Below are 8885 nucleotides of genomic sequence, written 5' to 3' on the forward strand. Positions count from 1 at the left end.
TTTCCCCACCTTGTATTAATGAACAAAAGGGAGTTATTTTCCTAAGTTAATGGAAATTATTTTGGCATGTTGTTATTACCTTGCAGTGTAGTTGGTATGATGATACCAATAATGTGTTCCTTAATATGAAATATGATTCAATGTATGGGAATGTGTGATACTTGTTTTAATTGAACTCTAATAAGGGTTATGTATCTGAGTCGTGAAAGTAGAGGTCTGAGTAATAGATAGTAGAAACTGCATTTTCCAATACGGGGGTCAAAGTGACTAGGGAGATTCTATCCCCCTCATTATTATTTCATGATTAGGGAGGCTCAAGTTCCCCATAAATCATTATATGATTGGGTGCTTAAGTCACCTTTGTATATGATTGGGATATTTGAGTCCCCTGTGCATGTATATAAGATTATTCTCTGGTTTATGTGGCACGCGGCCATGCACTGAGGCCCAATTAGAGGGTAAGAGCTGGGGCCCACAGAGCCCGTGGGTACATGTTATAATGGTTGAGATACAAAATCTAGGATAAATGCTTAAGTGCATATTAAACCTTGATCCCTATCCCGGTATGTAAAGTATATATGTATATGTATTTAATTATGTCCATTGGTTTTCAATGATTTTATACTATTAATGATGACATTATGTTGTCCTTATCCCTGAGTTACATGCTAGCATTCACCCCACTAACCATCTTTAGACATTGTATCCCCACGTGATGTAGGAATTGGCCATACTTTTACTTCACCTGCTCAGTGATTAGGATTTAGGATCAGCTCATGAGTTGACAATGAAGTGGTAAGCTTCCATACATCAGAAGTCTACTTTCATATTTTGCTTTCTTATGTATCAGACTACTTATATTTATTTTGGCTATAGTCAAGGGCATGTCACGATACTTTATTGATATTTAGTTTTGGTATATTCTTTAAAAGGCTTTGTATGGACTATTATGGATATTGGGAGGTGACATTCGATCATTTGTCCTATCGGTCGGTCGTTAGCTATAGACCTATACTAAATTCTCTTTAGGTTACTGCATGCTATCTTGTTATACATTTGGAATTCATCTAATATTGGGGTGTGTTATGGTGGGTTCAGTTAGGTGTTGGGGGTGATCCCTGATCCACGTAGAAATTGAGATACCCATCATGGCCAGGCCCTTGATCGGGTCATGACAAAGATGTTATCAGAACCTAGGTTTAGTGTCATTAGGTGTCCAACAAAGCTGTGTCAAGTAGAGTCTCATTTATGGGTGTGTATTGTGCCATACTTATAAGGGAGAGGCTACGAGATATTTAGGAATATTTCCATTTTTTGTTGTTTTATTTCAAGCTATAGAGTCTAAGGTCTAGAATCTCCTTCAATTCCCATGTGTTCGCTTTTCACATCTTGCCTCCCAAAAAATCTGATGCTCGCGGAAACTCTTCTATCCCATCTCATGACAATGTAGTTGAAGATCGTCTAACTCTAGAAGCTCAAACTCGATCAAGGATCACTGTATTTGATTGCCATTAGGGATCTTTATCGGTACCCCTGTCTTTTCTCAGGCACCTCGAGCTGATGTGTCTAATGTAGAGTTTTGCCAGTAGATTCATTTGCTTACCCAGTTGCTGGCCTCCCAGACTGAGCGTGTTGCTTTTATTTCTCCATTATCAGAGGACACTAGGGTTTTCCAATTCATAAGGTTAAGTCCTCCTATTTTCACTAGCTCTAAGGTTCAGGAAGATCCTTATAACTTATTGATAAGATAGAAAAGATCATTCGCATAATGCGTGCTACTAATATAGAGGGTGTAAAGTTCACTGCTTATCAATGAAAGGATGTGGCATGCCAATGGTATGAATAGTAGGGCCATTCTAGAGGTGATAATGTTGATTTCATTTTGTGGGTGACCGTTGTTCTTAGTATGATAGTGGGTTTAGAGCACCATCAACCCAGTCACAAGCTACTAGGTTTTTGTCAGCTCCATCATATCCTTCTTACAGATTTTGTGGACAACTAAATCATGTATTTTGTTGGGAAGGGAAAATTAAGTGATTTAAATATGGTCAAACATATCATCTACAAAGGGATTGTCCTTCTAAGATTGTTTCTGGGGTGAATAAGATTCATGTTTCTACTTTATTTGCTCATGCACCAAAGGGTGGTACTTCTTTTTCTGGCTCTGGCACTGGTCAAAACTGTTTGTATACTCTCAGCACTCGCCCTAACTCTGAGTTATTCCTTGATGTTGTTACTATTATGCTTAAACACTTTTCTCCTGATGTATATTGTCTACTTGATCCTGGGTCGACTCTCTCTTATGTAACCCCTTATGTGACTATTCATTTTAACTTTGATCCAGAGTGTATTTCAGACCCTTTCTCTGTGTCCACCCTGGTGGGTGATTCTATTATAGCTAGAAAGGTATATAGGGGTTATGTGATGTCGGTTCATGGTAGGGATAGTAAAACACCCTAGGTCTTAGGCCTTAGAAATTTTTGAAGGTTTGAGCTTATGGTTTTTGTAATGACTCAAAATACGATTCGTATAATGTGGGTACAGATTAGGTAACCCAAATTGTAAGTGTTTAGTAATGGTGGTTGGGTTTCTGTTGTGGTTCTGGTTTGGTGGTATTGTAAGACCCCACAAAAATTCTGAGCCTTAGGGCGTGTCAAGTGAGGCATAATTCTGGCCCTAAAAGATTAAGAAGTGACTTCCTAAGTGAGTATCGTGTTAAACATATAGAATTTCCTTAATTTCAACTTTTTATCACATGGGAAATTTGATAAGATTTCTGTCGATATAAGATTCTCCCAAATCCAATACCCGGGTAAGAAGTTATGGCTAATTTAAGGCCTAGTCGTAAAACAACGTTATTTGAGTGCTTGGTGCATCGCGGAGAGGGTCTATTTGACAATTACCAATTTCCAGTGGAACTCCACAATAGTGGCATATCGTAGAGGACCTCAATTTCCTAATAGCTAATTTCCAGTGGCCTGGCGTGATTATGATACGTTGCACTGAAGTTCCAGGTCCCAACTACTGGGACAACGCGATGGCTCCACGTTGCGGTGACTACCTAATTCCCATTTGTCAATTTCCAGTGATCCACCACAATAGTGGTGCATTGCCGTGACCTATAAAATTGGGTTCCCAATTTAATTTTTCCAGCTTCGTACAGAAGTTAAAAAGGGCACTTTGGACTTTTTCCAAGCCTCTTAAACCATGCAAGAACCGAATTGAAGTCAATTACAAGCATTCTATGAAGTTTTTCTCAAGATTTCTCTCAATAAAAACCCTAAGTATCCAAAACCTCTTCCAAGAATCTCAAGAATCCACCATAGATTTTCTAAACTGAGTCAAGATTCAAGGTTCCCAAGTCAAGGAATTCAAGAACCCTCATTCAAGAGTACGAATAGAGTTCCAAAAGAGAGAGTTCATCCAAAGCTTCTAATTCAAGGTATGTGGGGTTTTGAACAAGGGTAATCCTTTCACCCTTGTGCCCAAAGGCTTATTTAAACTATAATTCTCTGCAATTATGAACTATTATGTTATAAGCACCCATGATTTGGGTATTCTGGGATTATTGAGAAATGTTTTGACCTAATGGTCATTGAGTTTTGAAATCCACTCTACTACATGAGATTACAGATTTGATTATTGGAATCTTATTGAACCATGAGATTATTCTAAATTGGATTTTCATGAGATGAGCGCGATAAACTAAAGGGAGTAGTATTTACCACCGAGATGGGTAAGTTACCATGATTTCTTACCCTAGAACTATATGTCACCGTAGGTTAGGCCTAAGATCTAGATGATTGTTGGGCCTAAGGACGAGATATTAGGCCCAAGGCCGAGATAAGTGATCACTGAGTTGAGTTTATACTTCTTGGAAAGAGTATGATGCCTCTCTATAATGTGAGGTCTCTTCCTTAGAAGGACAAAATGTTGAACTCCATGTAGCTCGCATGGTTTATGTCGGTTAAGAGAATCTCCCTTTAAAACTAAAGTTTTGAGATAAGATATTTTCCTTTAAAACTAAAATACTTTCCCTTGATATGAGTATTTTTTCCTAAAGCTTGAAATGAATCCGCCAGAGTTTTATGGGTCCAAGATAGGTGAGGACCCATAGTTGTACCTTGAGGAGGTGAGAGAGATCACGCAGGTGATGCATGTTTTCGAGGAAAAAAGTGTTGAGTTGGTGTCTTATAGGATGAAGGACATAGCTTATGACTGGGTTGTATCGTGGAAGAATGGTAGAGGTGAGGATGCTGCTCCTATGATATGGCAGGTGTTCCAAGATGCATTCTTGGACAAGTTCTTTCCGTTTGAGATGAAGAAAGCAAAGATTGAGGAGTGTATGAACTTGAGGCAGGGATCCATGACTGTTAAGGAGTACTTCTTGAAGTTCAATCAGTTGGCCAAGTATGCTCCTGATTTGATTTTTGACACTTGGGATGGTATGAGCAAGTTCGTGACCTATGTTTTTGGGTTAGTACTGAAGGAGAGTAGAATTATAATACTACATAGAGATATGGATCTAGCTAGGTTAATGACGCATACCCAGCAGATAGAGGTGGATAAGATTAGGGAAAGAGATCGATTAAGGGGTAACAAGATGGCCAGATCTGAGCAGCATGCGTATATCTAGCCTAGGTTCCATGAAGGGAACCACTCTCAGTTTTAGAGGCATCCGTCTATGCCAGTGCCTTTATCATCTAGTGCTCCCATACCTAGAAACAGGCAGGAGTAAGGGGGCAGATCCTTTATGTCAAGGTCACAGAACAGTGTTAGTAACAGGCCTCTTTATCCTCCTTGTGCTAAGTGTGGTAGAGATCATCTAATAAGTTTTTTATAGATCTGAGGGGTTATTTTGGCTGTGGAAAATAGGGCCACTAACTTAGATATTGTCCTAATGCTAGACGGGAGAATAGAGATGCTCGACCTTAGGCATCGACTACTAGTACACTAGCTCCTGCACCTCATCCCGGCTTTGCTCAGGGCGCTTCATCTAGCACAGCTGGCGATCAGCACCAGAATAGATTCTATGCCTTCCCATCCCATCAGGAGCAGAAGGACTCTCTCGATATTGTTATTGGTATGCTCTGCATTTTTTGTTTTGATGTTTATGTGTTGTTGGACCCCAGGTTAAGTCTCTACTATGTGACCCCACTTGTGGATATGAATTTCAAAATGAGTCCCGAAAGAATTCCTGAGCCTTTTCTAGTCTCCACACTAGTAGGGGAGTCAGTTGTTACTAAACAAGTGTATAGAGATTGTCCTATTATTGTTCTTCATAGAGTTATACTTACGGATTTGATAGAGTTAGACATGGTGGATTTTGACCTTATTCTGGGTATGGATTGGCTTCATTCTTGTTATGCATCTATAGATTGCCGTACTCATGTGGTCAAGTTTCAGTTTCTTGATGAACCAGCTTTTGAATGGTTTGGGAGTTCGGTATCTCCCAAGAGTCATTTTATCTCCTATCTCAAAGCCAAAAATCTAATATCCAAAGGTTGTATCTATCACTTAGTTAGAGTCAAAGACACTAAGTTTGAGGCTCTAACTATTCAATCAATCAACATTTTTATTGAGTTTTCTGATGTTTTTTCAGAAGATCTCCCAGGGGTACCTCCCGATAGGGAGATAGATTTTGGGATTTACCTTCTTTCGACATTTGTCCCATTTCTAATCTGCCATACTGTATGGCACCTGCGGAGCTTAAGGAGTTGAAAGAGCAACTCAAAGATTTTTTAGACAAAGCTTTCATAAGGCCCAGTATTTCTCCCTAGGGCACACCTATTTTATTCATACCAAAAAAAAAGACAATTCTTTGCGTATGTGCATTGACTATCGTTAACTTAATAAGGTCACAGTAAAAAAAAAGTACCCTCTTTCAAGAATTAATGACCTGTTTTATCAGTTGCAAGGTGCAAGTTATTTCTCCAAGATAGACCTTAGATTTGGCTATCATCAACTTAAAGTGAAGGACTGTGATATTCCAAGGACAGCCTTTCAAACCCGCTATGGTCACTTTGAGCTTCTAGGTATGTCCTTCGGGTTAACCAATGCCCCAGCCGCCTTCATATACCTCATAAATCGAGTGTTCAAGCAATATCTTGATATGTTTGTCATTGTTTTCATAGATGATATCCTTGTGTACTCCCATAATGAGAATGACCATGTAAATCATCTTAGAATTGTCTTGCAAACCCTTAAAGAGCACCAGTTAATCGCCAAATTCAGTAAGTGTGAATTTTTTCTAAGGTCTGTAGCCTTTCTAGGTCATATCATTTCTGCTAAAGGTATTAAAGTTGATCCCCAAAAGACAGAAGCTGTGAAAAATTGGCCTAGACCTATCTTCCCATCTGACATTAGGAGTTTCTTAGGTCTAGCTGGCTACTACTACCATTTTATTGAGGGTTTCTCTTCTATTTCATCTCCCATGACCCGATTGATCCAAAAGAAAGTTAAGTTCCAGTGGTTAGATTCCTGTGAGAAGAGTTTTTAGAAGTTGAAGACTCGACTTACTTTAGCCCCTGTGTTAACTTTGCCTAATGGTATAGATGGTTTTGTGGGGTATTATGATGCCTCTAGAATTGGTTTGTGTTGTGTGTTGATACAAAGTGATAAAGTTATTGCCTATATCTCTAGAAAGTTAAAGCCGCATGAGAAGTATTACCCAACCCATGATCTTGAGTTAGCTGTTGTGGTCTTTGCTTTTAAAATATGGAGACACTATCTTTATGGTGCTCATGTTGATATGCTTACTGATCATAAGAGCCTTCAGTATGTGTTTACTCAGAGGGAGTTAAATCTTAGGAAAATGAGGTGGCTGGAGTTGTTAAAAGACTATGATATGAGTCTGTTGTATTACCCGGGCAAGGCCAACGTAGTAGTGGATGCCCTTAGCAAATTGTCTATGAGTAGTGTTACTCATATAGAGGAAGGTAAAAAAGAGCTAGCTCGTGATATGCATTGTCTGGTTAGATTGGGTGTTAGGTTTCTTGATTCAGTCAAGAGGAGTACGTTGGTATAGAGTAGTTCCAGATTCTCTTTAGTTTTGGAAGTAAAGGAGAATCAAGATAGGGATCCTAGTTTAGACAGACTAAAAGAGTCAATTAAGGGCCAAAAGGTAGAGGTTTTCTTCTAAGGGGGAGATGGCGTCCTGAGATTAAAAGACAGATTATGTGTTCCATGTGTTGATGATCTAAGGTAGAGGTTATGGCTGAAGCATATGGCGCACGGTATTTTATTTATCCCGGTACTACTAAGATATACGATAACTTATGGGAAATCTATTGGTGTAATGGTATGAAGAAGGATATAGCCTAGTTCGTAGCAAAGTGTGTAATGTGCCAACGGGTTAAGGTAGAGCACCAAAGACCTGGTGAAATGATGCAAGAGTTTGGTATACCCACTTGGAAGTAGGAGGTGGTGAATATAGACTTCGTGATTGGGTTGCCTCTTTTGCGTTGTCATCATGATTCTATTTAGGTTGTTGTAGGCAGGCTGACTAAGTCTGTGCATTTCTTGCCCGTGCATACATCTTATACAGTTGAGGATTATGCTAGATTGTATATCTGGGAGTTAGTCAGGCTACACGAAGTTCCCTCGTCTATCATTTCAGATAGGGGCACTCAATTTACTTCTCAATTTCGGAGAGTATTCCAGCAGGTTCTTGGTACCCAAGTCCTTTTGAGTTCCTCTTTTCATCTGCAAATATATGGTCAGGCTAAGAGGACCATTTAAACCCTGGAAGATATGTTGAGGGCATGTTCTCTTGATTTCAAAGGTAGTTGGGATGAGCATTTTTCATTGATAGAGTTTGCCTATAACAATAGTTACCATGCTAGCATCAGGATGGCACCATTTAAAGCCTTGTATGGTAGGAGATGTAGATCACCCATACATTGGTTTGAAGTGGGTGAAGCTGCCGTGACTTGGCCTGCTGCAGTGTTTGAAGCTATGGAGAAATTTAAGTTGATTAGAGAGAGGTTGAAGACCGCCCAGAGTCATCAAAAGTCTTATGTCGATGTGATGAGAAGAGATCTTGAGTTTGAAGTGGGTGATTTGGTATGCTTGAAGATTTTACCCATGAAAGGGGTGAAAAGGTTTGGTAAAAAAGGGAAGCTTAGTCCCTGTTATGTTGGACCGTATAGAGTCTTGAGCCGTGTTGATAAGGTGTCCTATGAGGTTTAGTTGCCCGCAGAGTTGTCAGTTGTTCATCCTATTTGTCATATCTCCATACTTAAGAAGCATATTGGTGATTCCGTTGTAGTAGATCCTTCAGAGAATGTCGATATTCAGAACAGTCTTTCCTTCGATGAGATTTCTATTGAGATCCTAGATTTTTAGATCCGTAGACTAAGGAACAAATAAGTTCCCTTGGTCAAAGTTTTGTGGCGGAACCAGTCTGTTGAGGATGCTACATGGGAGGCAGAAGCAGACATGCGAGGCAAGTACCTGAACCTCTTTTCTGCAAGTTCAGATTAATTCGAAGGTATTATTCTTCCATAATTCAACCCTTCTAATCTAAAGTTCAGCTATATGCATCTATCCTTGTATGAGTTCTTGCAATTTCTGAGGCATTCAAGAGTTTAGAATGATTTTGAGCCCGTTTTAGCAACTTGCTTCAGCTATGTGTACTGAATTTTTCCTGTTCTCTTAGTCCAACTTACGACATTTGAGGATGAATGTTTCCAAGGGGGAGATATTGTAAGACCCCATAAAAATTCTCTCGTAGAATGAGCTTTAAGGCGTGTCAAGTGAGGCATAATTCTGTCCCTAAGAAATTAAAAAGTGACTTACTAAGTGAGTATCGTGTTAACCATATATAATTTCCCTAATTTCAACTTTTTATCACATGGAAATTTGATTAGCTTTCCGTAGATATA

Source organism: Capsicum annuum, chromosome 4, assembly GCF_002878395.1.
Source record: "Capsicum annuum cultivar UCD-10X-F1 chromosome 4, UCD10Xv1.1, whole genome shotgun sequence".
Lineage (NCBI taxonomy): Eukaryota > Viridiplantae > Streptophyta > Magnoliopsida > Solanales > Solanaceae > Capsicum > Capsicum annuum.